Below are 17,710 nucleotides of genomic sequence, written 5' to 3'. Positions count from 1 at the left end.
GGAAAAGCATCTTCACTTCCAAATTCGCCCCCGCCCACGCGCACGCCCTTCCGCTGCCGTGCCGATCCCGGCGCGCCTACTGCTACTTCTTGAGCTTGCATTGGTTTTTCCCTTGAAGAGGAAAGGGCGATGCAGCAAAGTAGAGTAAGTATTTCCCTCAGTTTTGAGAACCAAGGTATCAATCCAGTAGGAGACAATGCACAAGTCACCGAATACCTGCACAAACAAACAACAACTTGCACCCAACGCGATAAAGGGGTTGTCAATCCCTTCACGGTTACTTGCGAAGGTAAGATCTGACAGAGATAGACAAACGGTAAAGTAAATATTTTTGGTATTTTTGGTTTATAGATGGGAAAGTAAAAGATTGCAAAATAGTAGATCGGAAACTAATATGATGGAAACTAGAACTTGTATGATGGAAAGTAGACCCGGGGCCATAGGTTTCACTAGAGGCTTCTCTCAAGATAGAAAATATTAAGGTGTGTGAACAAATTACTACCGAGAAATCGATAGAAAATCGCAAAGTTATGACGATACCTAAGGCAATGATCATGAATATAGGCATCACGTCCATGTCAAGTAGACCGAAATGATTTTGCATCTACTATTATTACTCCACACATCAACTGTTGGAAATATGCCCTAGAGGCAACAATAAAATGGTTATTATTATATTTCCTTGTTCATGATAATTGTCTATTGTTCATGCTATAATTGTATTATCCGGAATCGTAATACAGTGTGAATACATAGACCACAACATGTCCCTAGTGAGCCTCTAGTTGACTAGCTCGTTGATCAATAGATGGTTACGGTTTCCTGACCATGGACATTGGATGTCATTGATAACGGGATCACATCATTAGGAGAATGATGTGATGGACAAGACCCAATCCTAAGCATAGCGCAAGATCGTGTACTTCGTCTGCTAAAGCTTTTCTAATGTCAAGTATCTTTTCCTTAGACCATGAGATTGTGCAACTCCCGGATACTGTAGGAATACTTTGGGTGTGCCAAACGTCACAACGTAACTGGGTGACTATAAAGATGCACTACGGGTATCTCTGAAAGTGTCTGTTGGGTTGGCACGAATCGAGACTGGGATTTGTCACTCCATATGACGGAGAGGTATCTCTGGGCCCACTCGGTAAGACATCATCATAATGAGCTCAATGTGACTAAGGGTTGGTCACGGGATGATGTGTTACGCAATGAGTAAAGTGACTTTCCGGTAACGAGATTGAACAAGGTATTGGGATACTAACGATCGAATTTCGGGCAAGTAACGTACCGATTGACAAAGGCAATTGTTACGGGATTGCTTGAATCCTCGACATCGTGGTTCATCCGATGAGATCATCATGGAACATGTGGGAGCCAACATGGGTATCCAGATCCCGCTGTTGGTTATTGGCCGGAGAGTTGTCTCGGTCATGTCTGCATGGTTCCCGAACCCGTAGGGTCTACACACTTAAGGTTCGATGACGCTAGGGTTATTAGGAAGATTTGTATGTAATTACCGAATGTTGTTCGGAGTCCCGGATGAGATCCCAGACGTCACGAGGAGTTTCGGAATAGTCCGGAGGTGAAGATTTATATATGGGAAGTCATCATACGGTCACCGGAAATATTCGGGGGTATACCAGTATTGTACCAGGACCACCGGAGGGGTTTCGGGGGTCCACCGGGAGGGTCCACCTGCCCCAGAGGGCCTTATGGGCTGTAGGTGGAAGGGAACCAGCCCCTAGTGGGCTGGGCGCCATTCCCCCTAGGGCCCATGCGCCTAGGGTTTGGGGGGAACCCTAAAGGGGGGCGCCCCCCTTGCTTGGTGGGCAAGCGCCCTCCCCCTTGGCCACCGCCCCCCTCTAGATCTCATGTAGAGGGGTCGGCCCCCTTCCCCCTTCTCCCTATAAATAGAGGGGCGAGGGGAGGGCTGCACGACCACATCCAAGGCGCAGCCCCTCCCCTCCCCAACACCTCTCCTCCGCGTGAGCTTGGCGAAGCCCTGCCGGAGAACTGCCACTCCATCACCACCACGTCGTCATGCTGCTGTTGGAGCCTTCTTCCTCAACCTCTCCCTCCTCCTTGATGGATCAAGGCATGGGAGACGTCACCGGGCTGCACGTGTGTTGAACACGGAGGCACCGTTGTTCGGTGCTTAGATCGGATTCGATCGCGATCTGAATCGCTACGTGTACGACTCCTCCAACCGCGTTCTTGCAACGCTTCCGACTCGCGATCTTTAAGGGTATGAAGATGCACTCCCCTCTCGTTTCTAGTTACTCCATAGATTGATCTTGGTGATGCGTAGAAAATTTTTAATTTCTGCAACGATCCCCAACAGTGGCATCATGAGCTAGGTCTATGCATAGTTTCTATGCACGAGTAGAACACAAGTTGTTGTGGGCGTCGATTTTGTCAATTTACTTGTCGTTACTAGTCTTATCTTGATTCGGCGGCATCATGGGATGAAGCGGCCCGGACCGACCTTACACGTACGCTTACGTGAGACTAGTTCCACCGACTGACATGCACTAGTTGCATAAGGTGGCTAGCGGGTGTTTGACTCTCCCACTTTAGTCGGATCGGATTCGATGAAAAGGGTCCTTATGAAGGGTAAATATAAATTGGCATATCACGTTGTGGTTTTGGCGTAGGTAAGAAACGTTCTTGCTAGAAACCTATAGCGGCCACGTAAAAAACTTGCAACAACAATTAAAGGACATCTAACTTGTTTTTGCAGCATATGTCGTGTGATGTGATATGGCCAAAAGGATGTGATGAATGATATATGTGATGTATGAGATTGATCATGTTCTTGTAATAGGAATCACGACTTGCATGTCAATGAGTATGACAACCGGCAGGAGCCATAGGAGTTGTCTTAATTTATTTATGACCTGCGTGTCAACATAAACGTCATGTAATTACTTTACTTTATTGCTAACCGTTAGCCATAGTAGTAGAAGTAATAGTTGGCGAGACAACTTCATGAAGACACAATGATGGAGATCATGATGATGGAGGTCATGGTGTCATGCCGGTGACAATGATGATCATGGCGCCCCGAAGATGGAGATCAAGAGCAAAATGATATTGGCCATATCATGTCACTATTTGATTGCATGTGATGTTTATCATGTTTCACATCTTATTTGCTTAGAATGACGGTAGCATAAATAAGATGATCCCTCGCAATAATTTCAAGAAAGTGTTCCCCCTAATCGTGCACCATTGCTAAGGTCCGTTGTTCCGAAGCACCACGTGATGATCGGGTGTGATAGGTTCTAACGTTCGCATACAACGGGTGTAAGCCAGATTTACACACGCAATACACTTAGGTTGACTTGACGAGCCTAGCATGTACAGACATGGCCTCGGAACACGGAAGACCGAAAGGTCGAACATGAGTCGTATAGAAAATACAATCAACATGAAGATGTTCACCGATGATGACTAGTCTATCTCACGTGATGATCGGACACGGCCTAGTTGAATCGGATCATGTATCACTTAGATGACTAGAGGGATGTCTATCTGAGTGGGAGTTCATTAAATAATTTGATTAGATGAACTTAATTATCATGAACATAGTCTAAAATTCTTTGCAATATGTCTTGTAGATCAAATGGCCCACGCTAATGTTGCCCTCAACTTCAACGCGTTCCTAGAGAAAACCAAGCTGAAAGACGATGGCAGCAACTACACGGACTGGGTCCGTAACCTGAGGATTATCCTCATAGCTGCCAGGAAAGCATATGTCCTTGATGCACCGCTAGGTGAAGCACCTGTTTTCCCAGTAGAACAAGACGTTATGAACGCTTGGCAGACGCGTAGTGATGATTACTCCATGGTTCAGTGCGGCATGCTTTACAGCTTAGAACCGGGGCTCCAAAAGCGTTTTGAGCAACACGGAGCATATGAGATGTTCCAAGAGCTGAAAATGGTTTTCCAAGCTCATGCCCGGGTCGAGAGATATGAAGTCTCCGACAAGTTCTACAGTTGTAAGATGGAGGAGAATAGTTCCGTCAGCGAGCACATACTCAAAATGTCTGGGTTGCACAACCGCTTGTCTCAGCTGGGAGTGAATCTCCCGGATGATGCGGTCGTTGACAGAATCCTTTAGTCGCTACCACCTAGCTACAAGGGCTTTGTGATGAACTTCAATATGCAGGGGATGGAAAAGACCATTCCTGAGGTATATTCAATGCTGAAATCAGCGGAGGTGGAAATCAAAAAGGAACATCAAGTGTTGATGGTGAATAAAACCACTAAGTTCAAGAAAGGCAAGGGTAAAAAGAACTTCAAGAAGGACAGCAAGGGAGCTGCCGCGCCCGGTAAGCAAGCTACCGGGAAGAAGCCAAAGAATGGACCCAAGCTTGAGACTGAGTGCTTTTATTGCAAGGGAAACAGTCACTGGAAGCGGAACTGCCCCAAGTACTTAGCGGATAAGAAGACCGGCAATGCCAAAGGTATATGTGATATACATGTTATTGATGTTTACCTAACTAGCGCTCGTAGTAGCTCCTGGGTATTTGATACCGGTGCAGTTGCTCATATTTGTAACTCAAAACAGGAACTGCGGAATAAATGGAGACTGGCGAAGGACAAGGTGACGATGCGCGTCGGGAATGGTTCCAAGGTCGATGTGATCGCCGTCGGCATGCTACCTCTACATTTACCTACGGGATTAGTTTTAAACCTCAATAATTTTTATTTAGTACCAGCTTTGAGCATGAACATTGTATCTGGATCTCGTTTAATGCGAGATGGCTACTCATTTAAATCTGGGAATAATGGTTGTTCTATTTATATGAAAGACATGTTTTATGGTCATGCCCCGCTGGTCAATGGTTTATTCTTATTTAATCTCGAACGTGATGTTACACATATTCATAGTGTGAATGCCAAAAGATGTAAGGTTGATAATGATAGTCCCACATACTTGTGGCACTACCGCCTTGGTCACATTGGTGTCAAACGCATGAAGAAACTCCATGCAGATGGACTTTTGGAGTCTCTTCATTATGAATCATTTGACACATGCGAACCATGCCTCATGGGAAAAATGACCAAGACACCGTTCTCCGGAATACTGGAGCGAGCAACCAACTTATTGGAAATCATACATACTAATGTGTGCGGTCCAATGAGTGTTGAGGCTCGCGGTGGCTATCATTATGTTCTCACCCTCACTGATGACTTGAGTAGATATGGGTATGTCTACTTAATGAAACACAAGTCTGAGACCTTTGAAAAGTTCAAGGAATTTCAGAGTGAGGTTGAGAATCAACGTGACAGGAAAATCAAGTTCTTATGATCAGATCGTGGAGGAGAATATTTGAGTCACGAATTTGGCACGCGCTTAAGGAAATGCGGAATTGTTTCACAACTCACGCCGCCTGGAACACGTCAGCGTAATGGTGTGTCCGAACGTCGTAATCGCACTCTATTGGATATGGTACGATCTATGATGTCTCTTACCGATCTACCGCTGTCATTTTGGGGTTATGCTATAGAGACTGCCGCATTCACTTTAAATAGGGCTCCGTCGAAATCCGTGAAGATGACACCGTATGAATTGTGGTTTGGTAAGAAACCTAAGCTGTCGTTTCTGAAAGTTTGGGGATGCGATGCTTATGCCAAGAAACTTCAACCTGAAAAGCTCGAACCCAAATCGGAAAAATGTGTCTTCATAGGATACCCTAAAGAAACTACTGGGTATACTTTCTACCTCAGATTCGAAGGCAAGATCTTTGTTGCCAAGAATGGATCCTTTCTAGAGAAAGAGTTTCTCTCGAAAGAAGTAAGTGGGAGGAAAGTAGAACTTGATGAAGTATTGCCTCTTGAACCGGAGAGTGGCGCAGCTCAAGAAAATGTTCCTGAGGTGCCTGCACCGACTAGAGAGGAAGTTAATGATGATGATCATGAAACTTCAGATCAAGTTGCTACTGAACTTCGTAGGTCCACAAGGACACGTTCCGCACCAGAGTGGTACGGCAACCCTGTCCTGGAAATCATGTTGTTAGACAATGGTGAACCTTCGAACTACGAAGAAGCGATGGCGGGCCCAGATTCCGACAAATGGCTGGAAGCCATGAAATCCAAGATAGGATCCATGTATGAAAACGAAGTATGGACTTTGACTGACTTGCCCGATGATCGGTGAGCCATAGAAAATAAATGGATCTTTAAGAAGAAGACAGACGCGGATGGTAATGTGGCCATCTATAAGGCTCGGCTTGTCGCTAAGGGTTATCGACAAGTTCAAGGGGTTGACTATGATGAGACTTTCTCACCCGTAGCGAAGCTGAAGTCCGTCCGAATCATGTTAGCAATTGCCGCATTCTATGATTATGAGATATGGCAAATGGACGTCAAAACAGCATTCCTTAATGGTTTCCTTAAGGAAGAATTGTATATGATGCAGCCGGAAGGTTTTGTCGATCCTAAGAATGTTGACAAGGTGTGCAAGCTCCAATGCTCAATCTATGGGCTCGTGCAAGCCTCTCGGAGTTGCAACATTCGATTTGATGAGATGATCAAAGCGTTTGGGTTTATGCAGACTTATGGAGAAGCCTGTGTTTACAAGAAAGTGAGTGGGAGCTCTGTAACATTTCTCATATTATATGTGGATGACATACTATTGATGGGAAATGATATAGAATTCTTGGAAAGCATAAAGGCCTACTTGAACAAGTGTTTTTCAATGAAGGACCTTGGAGAAGCTGCTTATATATTAGGCATCAAGATCTATATAGATAGATCGAGACGCCTCATTGATCTTTCACAAAGTACGTACCTTGACAAGATATTGAAGAAGTTCAATATGGATCAGTCCAAGAAGGGGTTCTTGCCTGTATTGCAAGGTATGAGATTGAGCACGGCTCAATGCCGGACCACGGCAGAAGATAGAGAAAAGATGAGTGTCGTCCCCTATGCCTCGGCCATAGGGTCTATTATGTATGCCATGTTGTGTACCAGACCTGATGTAAACCTTGCCGTGAGTTTGGTAGGAAGGTACCAAAGTAATCCCGGCATGGAACAATGGACAACGGTCAAGAATATCCTGAAGTACTTGAAAAGGACTAAGGATATGTTTCTCGTTTATGGAGGTGACGAAGAGCTCGTCGTAAAGGTTTACGTCGATGCTAGCTTCGACACAGATCTGGATGACTCCAAGTCACAAACTGGATACGTGTATATTTTGAATGGTGGGGCAGTCAGCTGGTGTAGTTGCAAGCAAAGCGTCGTGGCGGGATCTACATGTGAAGCGGAGTACATGGCAGCCTCGGAGGCAGCACAAGAAGCAATCTGGATGAAGGAGTTCATTACCGACCTAGGAGTCATTCCCAATGTGTCGGGCCTGATGACACTCTTCTGTGACAACACTGGAGCTATTACCCTTGCCAAGGAGCCCAGGTTTCATAGGAAGACCAGGCATATCAAGCGTCGCTTCAACTCCATTCGTGAAAATGTTCAAAATGGAGACATAGATATTTGTAAAGTGCATATGGACCTGAATGTTGCAGACCCGTTGACTAAACCTCTTCCTCGAGCAAAACATGATCAACACCAGAACTCTATGGGTGTTCGATTCATCACAATGTAACTAGATTATTGACTCTAGTGCAAGTGGGAGATTGTTGGAAATATGCCCTAGAGGCAATAATAAAATGGTTATTATTATATTTCCTTGTTCATGATAATTGTCTATTGTTCATGCTATAATTGTATTATCCAAAAATCGTAATACATGTGTGAATACATAGACCACAACATGTCCCTAGTGAGCCTCTAGTTGACTAGCTCGTTGATCAATAGATGGTTACGGTTTCCTGACCATGGACATTGGATGTCATTGATAACGGGATCACATCATTAGGAGAATGATGTGATGGACAAGACCCAATCCTAAGCATAGTGCAAGATCGTGTAGTTCGTCTGCTAAAGCTTTTCTAATGTCAAGTATCTTTTCCTTAGACCATGAGATTGTGCAACTCCCGGATACTGTAGGAATACTTTGGGTGTGCCAAACGTCACAACGTAACTGGGTGACTATAAAGGTGCACTACGGGTATCTCTGAAAGTGTCTGTTGGGTTGGCACGAATCGAGACTGGGATTTGTCACTCCATATGACGGAGAGGTATCTCTGGGCCCACTCGGTAAGACATCATCGTAATGAGCTCAATGTGACTAAGGGTTGGTCACGGGATGATGTGTTACGCAATGAGTAAAGTGACCTGGTGGTAACAAGATTGAACGAGGTATTGGGATACTAACGATCGAATTTCGGGCAAGTAACGTACCGATTGACAAAGGGAATTGTTACGGGATTGCTTGAATCCTCGACATCGTGGTTCATCCGATGAGATCATCGTGGAACATGTGGGAGCCAACATGGGTATCCAGATCCCGTTGTTGGTTATTGGCCGGAGAGTTGTCTCGATCATGTCTGCATGGTTCCTGAACCCGTAGGGTCTACACACTTAAGGTTTGATGACGCTAGGGTTATTAGGAAGATTTGTATGTGATTACCGAATGTTGTTCGGAGTCCCGGATGAGATCCCGGACGTCACGAGGAGTTTCGGAATAGTCCGGAGGTGAAGATTTATATATGGGAAGTCATCATACGGCCACCGGAAATATTCGGGGGTATACCGGTATTGTACCGGGACCACCGGAGGGGTTCCGGGGGTCCACCGGGAGGGTCCACCTGCCCCGGAGGGCCTTATGGGCTGTAGGTGGAAGGGAACCAGCCCCTAGTGGGCTGGGCGCCATTCCCCCCTAGGGCCCATCCGCCTAGGGTTTGGGGGGAACCCTAAAGGGGGGCGCCCCCCTCCCCCTTGCCCCTCCAGATATCATCTAGAGGGGCCGGCCCCCTTCCCCCTTCTCCCTATAAATAGAGGGGCGAGGGGAGGGCTGCACGACCACATCCAAGGCGCAGCCCCTCCCCTCCCCAACACCTCTCCTCCTCCGCGTGAGCTTGGCGAAGCCCTGCCGGAGAACTGCCACTCCATCACCACCACGCCGTCGTGCTGCTGTTGGAGCCTTCTTCCTCAACCTCTCCCTCCTCCTTACTGGATCAAGGCGCGGGAGACGTCACCGGGCTGCACGTGTTTTGAATGCAAAGGCACCGTTGTTCGGTGCTTAGATCAGATTCGGACGCGATCTGAATCGCTGCGTGTACGACTCCTCCAACCGCGTTCTTGCAACGCTTCCGACTCGCGATCTTCAAGGGTATGAAGATGCACTCCCCTCTCGTTGCTAGTTAATCCATAGATTGATCTTGGTGATGCGTAGAACAATTTTAATTTATGCAACGATCCCCAACACCAACCGCTATCCAGCATGCATCTAGAGTATTAAGTTCATAAAGAACGGAGTAACGCATTAAGCAAGATGACATGATGTAGAGGAATTAACTGAAGCAATATGATGAAAACCCCATCTTTTTATCCTCGATGGCAACAATACAATACGTGCCTTGCTGCCCCTACTGTCACTGGGAAAGGACACCGCAAGATTGAACCCAAAGCTAAGCACTTCTCCCATTGCAAGAAAAATCAATCTAGTTGGCCAAACCAAATTGATAGTTCGAAGAGACTTGCAAAGTTATCAAATCATGCATATAAGAATTCAGAGAAGATTCAAATAATATTCATAGATAAGCTGATCATAAATCCCAAATTCATTGGATCTCGACAAACACACCGCAAAAAAGTATTACATCGAATAGATCTCCAAGAACATCGAGGAGAACATGGTATTGAGAATCAAAGAGAGAGAAGAATCCATCTAGCCACTAGCTATGGACCCATAGGTCTGTGGTAAACTACCCACGCTTCATCGGAAGGGCAATGGTGTTGATGTAGAAGCCCTCTGTGATCGAATTCCCCTCCGACAGGATGCCGGAAAAGGCCCCTAGATGGGATCCCACGGGTACAGAAGGTCGCGGCAGTGGAAAAGTGTTTTCGTGGCCTTCTCTGTTGGTTTTGGGACATATGAGAATATTTAGGTGAAGAAACTAGGTCGGTGGAGTCATGAGGGGCCCACAAGGGTGGGGGCGCGCCCTACCCTCCTGGGCGCGCCCTCCGTCCTTGTGCCAGCCTCATGTCTTCTCTGACTTGCACTCCAAGTCCTCTGGATGTATTCTGGTCCAAGAAAAATCATCGCGAAAGTTTTATTCTGTTTGGACTTTGTTTGGTATTCCTTTTCCGCAAAACTCTAAAACAAGGAAAAAAACAAAAACAGGCACTGGGCTCTAGGTTAATAGGTTAGTCCCAAAAATAATATAAAATAGCATATTAATGCATATAAAACATCCAAAACAAATAATATAATACCATGGAACAATCAAATATTATAGATACGTTGGAGACATATCAAGCATCCCCAAGCTTAATTCCTGCTCGTCCTCGAGTAGGTAAATGATAAAAATAGAATTTTTGATGTGTAATGCTACCTAACATATTTATCCTTGTAATTTATTTTATTGTGGCATGAATGTTCAGATCTGTATGAGAAAAACAAAAGTTTAATACTGACATAAAAACAATAATACTTCAAGCATACTAATAAGGCAATTATGTCGTCTCAAAATAACATGGCCAAAGAAAGCTTATCCCTACAAAATCATATAGTGTGGTTATGCTCCATCTTCATCACACAAAATATTTAAATCATGCACAACCCCGATGACAAGCCAAGCAATTGTTTCATACTTTTGATGTTCTCAAACTTTTTGAACTTTCACGCAATACATGAGCGTGAGCCATAGATACAGCACTATAGGTGGAATAGATAGTGGTTGTGGAGAAGACAAAAAGAAGGAGATAGTCTCACATCAACTAGGCGTATCAATGGGCTATGGAGATGCCCATCAATAGATATCAATGTGAGTGAGTAGGGATTGCCATGCAACAGATGCACTAGAGCTATAAGTTTATGAAAGCTCAAAAAGAAACTAAGTGGGTGTGCATCCAACTTGCTTGCTCACGAAGACCTAGGGCAATTTGAAGAAGCCCATCATTGGAATATACAAGCCAAGTTCTATAATGAAAAATCCCACTAGTAAATGAAAGTTACAGTATAGGAGACTCTCTATCATGAAGATCATGGTGCTACTTTGAAGCACAAGTGTGGTAAAAGGATAATAGCATTGCCCCTTCCCTCTTTTCTCTCATTTTTTTATTTGGGCCTTCTCTCATTCTTTTGACCTCTTTTTTTTGTCCGGAGTCTCATCCCGACTTGTAGGGGAATCATATTCTCCATCATCCTTTGCTCACATGGGACAATGCTCTAATAATGAAGATCATCACACTTTTATTTACTTACAACTCAAGAATTACAACTCAATACTTAGAATAAAATATGACTCTATGTGAATGCCTCCAGCAGTGTACCAGGATGTGCGATGAATCAAGAGTGACATGTATGAAAGAATTATGAACGATGGCTTTGCCACAAATACGATGTCAACTACATGACCATGCAAAGCAATATGACAATGATGGAGCGTGTCATAATAAACGGAACAGTGGAAAGTTGCATGGCAATATATCTCGGAATGGCTATGGGAATGCCATGGCAGGTAGGTATGGTGGCTGTTTTGAGGAAGGTATATGGTGGGTTTATGGTACCGGCGAAAGTTGCGCGACACTAGAGAGGCTATGAATGGTGGAAGGGTGAGAGTGCGTATAATCCATGGACTCAACATTAGTCATAAAGAACTCATATACTTATTGCAAAAATCTATTAGTTATCGAAACAAAGTACTACACGCATGCTCCTATGGGGATAGATTGGTAGGAAAAGACCATCGCTCGTCCCCGACCGCCACTCATAAGGAAGACAATCAATAAATAAATCATGCTCCGGCTTCATCACATAACGGTTCACCATACATGCATGCTACGAGAATCACAAACTTTAACACAAGTATTTCTCAAATTCACAATTACTTACTAGCATGACTTTAATATCACCATCTTCATATCTCAAAACAATTATGAAGATTCAAACTTATAATAGTATTCAATGCACTTTATATGAAAGTTTTTATTATATCCCTCTTGGATGCCTATCATATTAGGACTAAATTTATAACCAAAGCAAATTACCATGTTGTTTAAGACTCTCAAAATAATATAAGTGAAGCACGAGAGTTCCTCAATTTCTATAAAATAAAGTCACCGTCGTGCTCTAAAAGGTATAAGTGAAGCACTAGAGCAATATTGCCTAGCTCAAAAGATATAAGTGAAGTACATAGAGTATTCTAATAAATCACGATTCATGCGTCTCTATCTCAAAAGGTGTGTACAACAAGGATGATTATGGCAAACTAAAAAGCAAAGACTCAAATCATACAAGACGCTCCAAGCAAAACACATATCACGTGGTGAATAAAAATATAGGCTCAAGTAAAGTACCGATAGACGAAGACGAAAGAGGGGATGCCTTCCGGGGCATCCCCAAGCTTAGACTCTTGGTTGTCCTTGAATATTACCTTTGGGTGCCTTGGACATCCCTAAAATTAGGCTCTTGCTACTCCTTATTTCATAGTCCATCAAATCCTTACCCAAAACTTGAAAACTTCACAACACAAAACTCAACAGAAAATCTCATAAGCTCCGTTAGTATAGGAAAATAAATCACCACTTTTGGTACTGTTGTGAACTCATTCTTTATTTATATTGGTATAATATCTACTGTATTCCAACTTTTCCATGGTTCATACCCCCCGATACTAGCCATAGAGTCATCAAAATAAGCAAACAACACAAAGAAAACAGAATCTGTCAAGAACAGAACAGTCTGTAGCAATCTGAAGATTTCGGATACTTATGTAACTCCAAAAATTCTGAGAAATTAGGAAAGCCTAAGAAATTTGTTTATTAATATTCTGCAACAAGAATCAGTATTTTACCGCACTTTTGCTAAAAATTAAAATTAATCTCCTGGGCGCAAAAGTTTCTGTTTTTCAGCAAGATCAAATCAACTATCACGATAAGCTATCCCAAAGGTCTTACTTGGCACAAACACTAATTAAAACATAAAAACCACATCTAACCAGAGGCTAGATAAATCATTTAATGCAAAACAGAACCTAAAAAGAAAAAAGAAAAATAAAATTTGGTTGCCTCCCAAAAAGTGCTATTGTTTAACGCCCTTAGCTAGGCATAAAACACGAATAGATCTAGATATCCACATCTTCGGTATGCAATTCTTCAATCACACACTTAGAATCCTTAGGAGGTTCTTTGGTTTTATTAATGATCAAACTCCTAGGCAAGAAATCAAGAAATTCACTTGTAGCAATTGGTTCCTTAATAATATCGAAAAAATTGGGGTGAACACTTATTGTTTGGAGATCTTCGTTTTCCTTACTAGAAGATTCACCCTTATTCTTAGGAATTTAAGTAAACTTGGCACTCTTAGTAGGAGGAAGATTTTGAGTAGTTTTAATGAAGGAAAAAGCGGAACCCAAGTTGGAAATAATATCTTCTAGTTTGCCAATTCTAGTAGAATCTTGATCTATCTTTTCATTAACTATGGGTTCCTTTTCCCTAAGGTTCTTTAAAGTAACTCCAACCTTAGATCCATATTGAGTAATATGATTATGAATCTTTTTATCCAAATTTTCAATCAACTCTAATGTAGCAATTTTATTCTCAATAATATCAAGCCTTTGCATCACATGTTCCAAGGTTAAAACAGTTCCATTTATCAAAAGAGGTGGTGGTCCTAGCAAATCTATCATGGCATTGTAAGAATCAAAAGTATGGCTCCCCAAGAAATTTCCCTCTGTAATGGTATCTAGAACATATCTATTCCAAGGCGTAATGCCCACATAAAAATTGTGAAGAAGAACGACAGTAGATTGCTTTCGAGTAGATCTATTTTGAGCATTGCAAATTCTATACCAAGCATCTTTTAATTTTCTCCCTCCCTTTGTTTAAAATTGAGAACTTCGTTATCAGGAGTGCTAACAATCATGGGGGGACTAACCATGGAAGCGATACAAGCGATCAAATGCAGAAGCACACAAAAAGCAAACGAAGATGACGAACGGAAGAGGGGTGAAGAAAAGGCAAATCTTTTCGAAAATCGTTTTAGAAGTGGGGAGAGAGAAATGAGAGACGAATGGTGAATAATGTTATGCAAGAGATGAGAGTTTATGATGGGTACTTGGTATGTCTTGACTTGTCGTAGATCTCCCCGGCAACGGCGCCAGAAATTCTTCCTGCTACTTCTTGAGCTTGTGTTGGTTTTTCCCTTGAAGAGGAAAGGGTGATGCAGCAAAGTATAGTAAGTATTTCCCTCAGTTTTGAGAACCAAGGTATCAATCCAGTAGGAGACAACGCATAAGTCACTGAATACCTGCACAAACAAACAACAACTTGCGCCCAACGCGATAAAGGGGTTGTCAATCCCTTCACAGTTACTTGCAAAGGTGAGATCTGATAGAGATAGATAAACAATAAAGTAAATATTTTTGGTATTTTTGATTTATAGATCGGAAAGTAAAAGATTGTAAAATAGTAGATCAGAAACTAATATGATGGAAACTAGAACTTGTATGATGGAAAATAGACCCAGGGGCCATAGGTTTCACTAAAGGCTTCTCTTGAGATAGAAAATATTATGATGGGTGAACAAATTACTGCCGAGCAATTGATAAAAAAGCGCAAGTTATGACGATATCTAAGGCAATGGTCATGAATATAGGCATCACGTCCGTGTCAAGTAGACCAAAATGATTCTGCATCTACTACTATTACTCCACACATCGACCGCTATCCAGCATGCATCTAGAGTATTAAGTTCAAAAAGAACGAAGTAACACATTAAGCAAGATGACATGATGTAGAGGATTAACTCAAGCAATATGATGAAAACCCCATCTTTTTATCCTCGATGGCAACAATACAATACATGCCTTGCTGCCCCTACTATCACTGGGAAAGGACACCGCAAGATTGAACCCAAAGCTAAGCACTTCTCCCATTGCAAGAAAAAACAATCTAGTTGGCCAAACCAAATCGATAGTTCGAAGAGACTTGCAAAGATATCAAATCATGCATATAAGAATTTAGAGAAGATTCAAATAATATTCATATATAAGCTGATCATAAATCCACAATTCATCGGATCTCAGCAAACACACCGCAAAAAAGTATTACATCGAATAGATCTCCAAGAACATCGAGGAGAACATGGTATTGAGAATCAAAGAGAAAGAAGAAGCCATCTAGCTACTAGCTATGGACCCATAGGATTGTGGTAAACTACTCACGCTTCATAGGAAGGGCAATGGTGTTGATGTAGAAGCCCTCCGTGATCGAATCCCCCTCCGGCAAGACGTCGGAAAAGGCCCCTAGATGGGATCTCATGGGTACAAAAGGTTGCGATGGTGGAAAAGTGTTTTTGTGGACTTTTTTGTTGGTTTTGGGATATATGAGAATATATAGGTGAAGAAACTAGGTCGGTGGACTCATGAGGGGCCCACAAGGGTGGGGGGCATGCCCTACCCTCCTGGGCGCGCCCTCCGTCCTTGTGGTCGCCTCGTGGCTTCTCTGACTTGCACTTCAAGTCCTCTGGATGTTTTCTGGTCCAAGAAAAAGCATCGCGAAGGTTTTATTCCGTTTGGACTCCGTTTGGTATTCCTTTTCTGCGAAACTCTAAAACAAGGAAAAAACAGAAACTGGCACTGGGTTCTAAGTTAATAGATTAGTCCCAAAAATAATATAAAATATCATATTAATGCATATAAAACATCCAAAACAGATAATATAATAGCATGGAACAATAAAAAAGTATAGATACGTTGGAGACGTATCACCTACCCACCACCGTCGCTAGATAGGCCATTTCCCCACCGAAAAAGAGAGGGTTCCGCCACGGCAGCCTCCCCTCCGCTCCTGGGTGAGCTTTCCAGCGCTCCGGCCACGCAGGGCGGGAATACCGACGGCTACGCGCCTGCCACGTCTGCCAGGTGTTCAGTGATTTGTCTGCTCGGCGATGGACTCGGACGATGAGGAGGCATTCGCGACGCTGCTGGAGGAGAAGCCGATGCCGACGCCCAGGATGAAGAGCATCTCATGGTCCTCGCCACTCTGGCCGGTCTGTTCGCGAGCAATGCAAAGCCGCGGCGAGGTGGCTCGGCGCCGGGCTGGCTGAAGGCAAAGCAAAGGCATCAACTGGAAGGCTATTGCTTGCTCTACTCCGACTACTTCGCCGACGCTCCACTACATGGCGAGGAAGTATTTCGGTGTCGTTATCATATGAGTCGAAAGCTCTTCCTTAGGATTGTGAATTCCATCCGTGAGTTTGACAACTACTTCAAGTGCAAGAAGGATTTCACTGACACACTTGGATTCACCTCACTCCAGAAAGTGCACGACAGTGATGGCTCGTATCCGCGTCAGTATTTTCCTCGAAGGGGAAGGGATGATGCAGCACAACTACGGTAGATATTTCCCTCAGCGACGAGACCAAGGTTATCAAACCAGTAGGAGAACCACGCAACACTATGTAAACAGTACCTGCACACAAAGAACAAATATTTGCAACCCAACACGTAAGAGGGGTTATCAATCTCTCCCGGATAAAAGATAGATTAGTTTGTAGTAGATTGGATAAATAGATCTCGCGGAAACGCTAAATAAAATAAATAACAAAAAAATGTAGCAAAGTATTTTTAGGTTTTTGGAATAATAGATCTAAAAATAAAATAGGCAAATAATAGATCGGAAAGCAAATATGATAAAGAATAGACCCCGGGCCCGTAGATTTCACTAGTGGCTTCTCTCGAGAAAAATAACATACAACGGGTAAACAAATTACTGTTGGGCAATTGACAGAACTTCAAATAATTATGATGATATCCAGGCAATGATCATTATATAGGCATCACGTCCAAGATTAGTAGACCAACTCCTGCCTGCATCTACTACTATTACTCCACACATCGACCGCTATCCAGCATGCATCTAGCGCATTAAGTTCATGAAAAAACGAAGTAATGCAATAAGAACGATGACATGATGTAGACAAGATCTATTCATGTAGGAATAGACCCCATCTTTTTATCCTTAGTAGCAACGATACATACGTGTCATGTCTCCTTCTGTCACTAGGATTGAGCACCGTAAGATCGAACCCATCACAAAGCACCTCTTCTCATGGCAAGAAAATCGATCTAGTTGGTCTAACTAAACCAAAGTTCGAAGAAGAAATACAAGGCTATAAGCAATCATGCATATAAGAGATCAAAACTCAAATAACTTTCATGGATAAAAATAGATATGATCATAAACTCAAAGTTCATTGTATCCCAACAAACACACCGCAAAAAGAGTTACATCAAATAGATCTCCAAGCGACCATTGTATTGAGAATCAAAAGAGAGAGAGGAAGTCATCTAACTACTGCCTACGGTCCCGTAGGTCTACAATGAACTACTCATGCATCATCGGAGAGGCACCAACGAGGATGATGAACCCCTTCGTGATGGTGTCTAGATTGTATCTCGTGGTTCTGAAACTTGCGGCGGCTGGAATTGTGTTTCATCGAATCCCCTTTGGAATTTTGGGGTATTTATAGAGTAAAGAGGCGGTGCGGGAGGCCACCAAGGTGGGCACAACCCACCTGGGCATGCCTGGGCCCCCAGGCGCGCCCAGGTGGGTTGTGCCCCCACCTTGG

The sequence above is a fragment of the Triticum urartu genome, chromosome 4A (genome assembly GCF_056163025.1).
Source record: "Triticum urartu cultivar PI428250 chromosome 4A, HENAU_Tu73, whole genome shotgun sequence".
Taxonomy (NCBI): domain Eukaryota; kingdom Viridiplantae; phylum Streptophyta; class Magnoliopsida; order Poales; family Poaceae; genus Triticum; species Triticum urartu.
Note: the sequence above shows the minus strand (reverse complement) of the source record.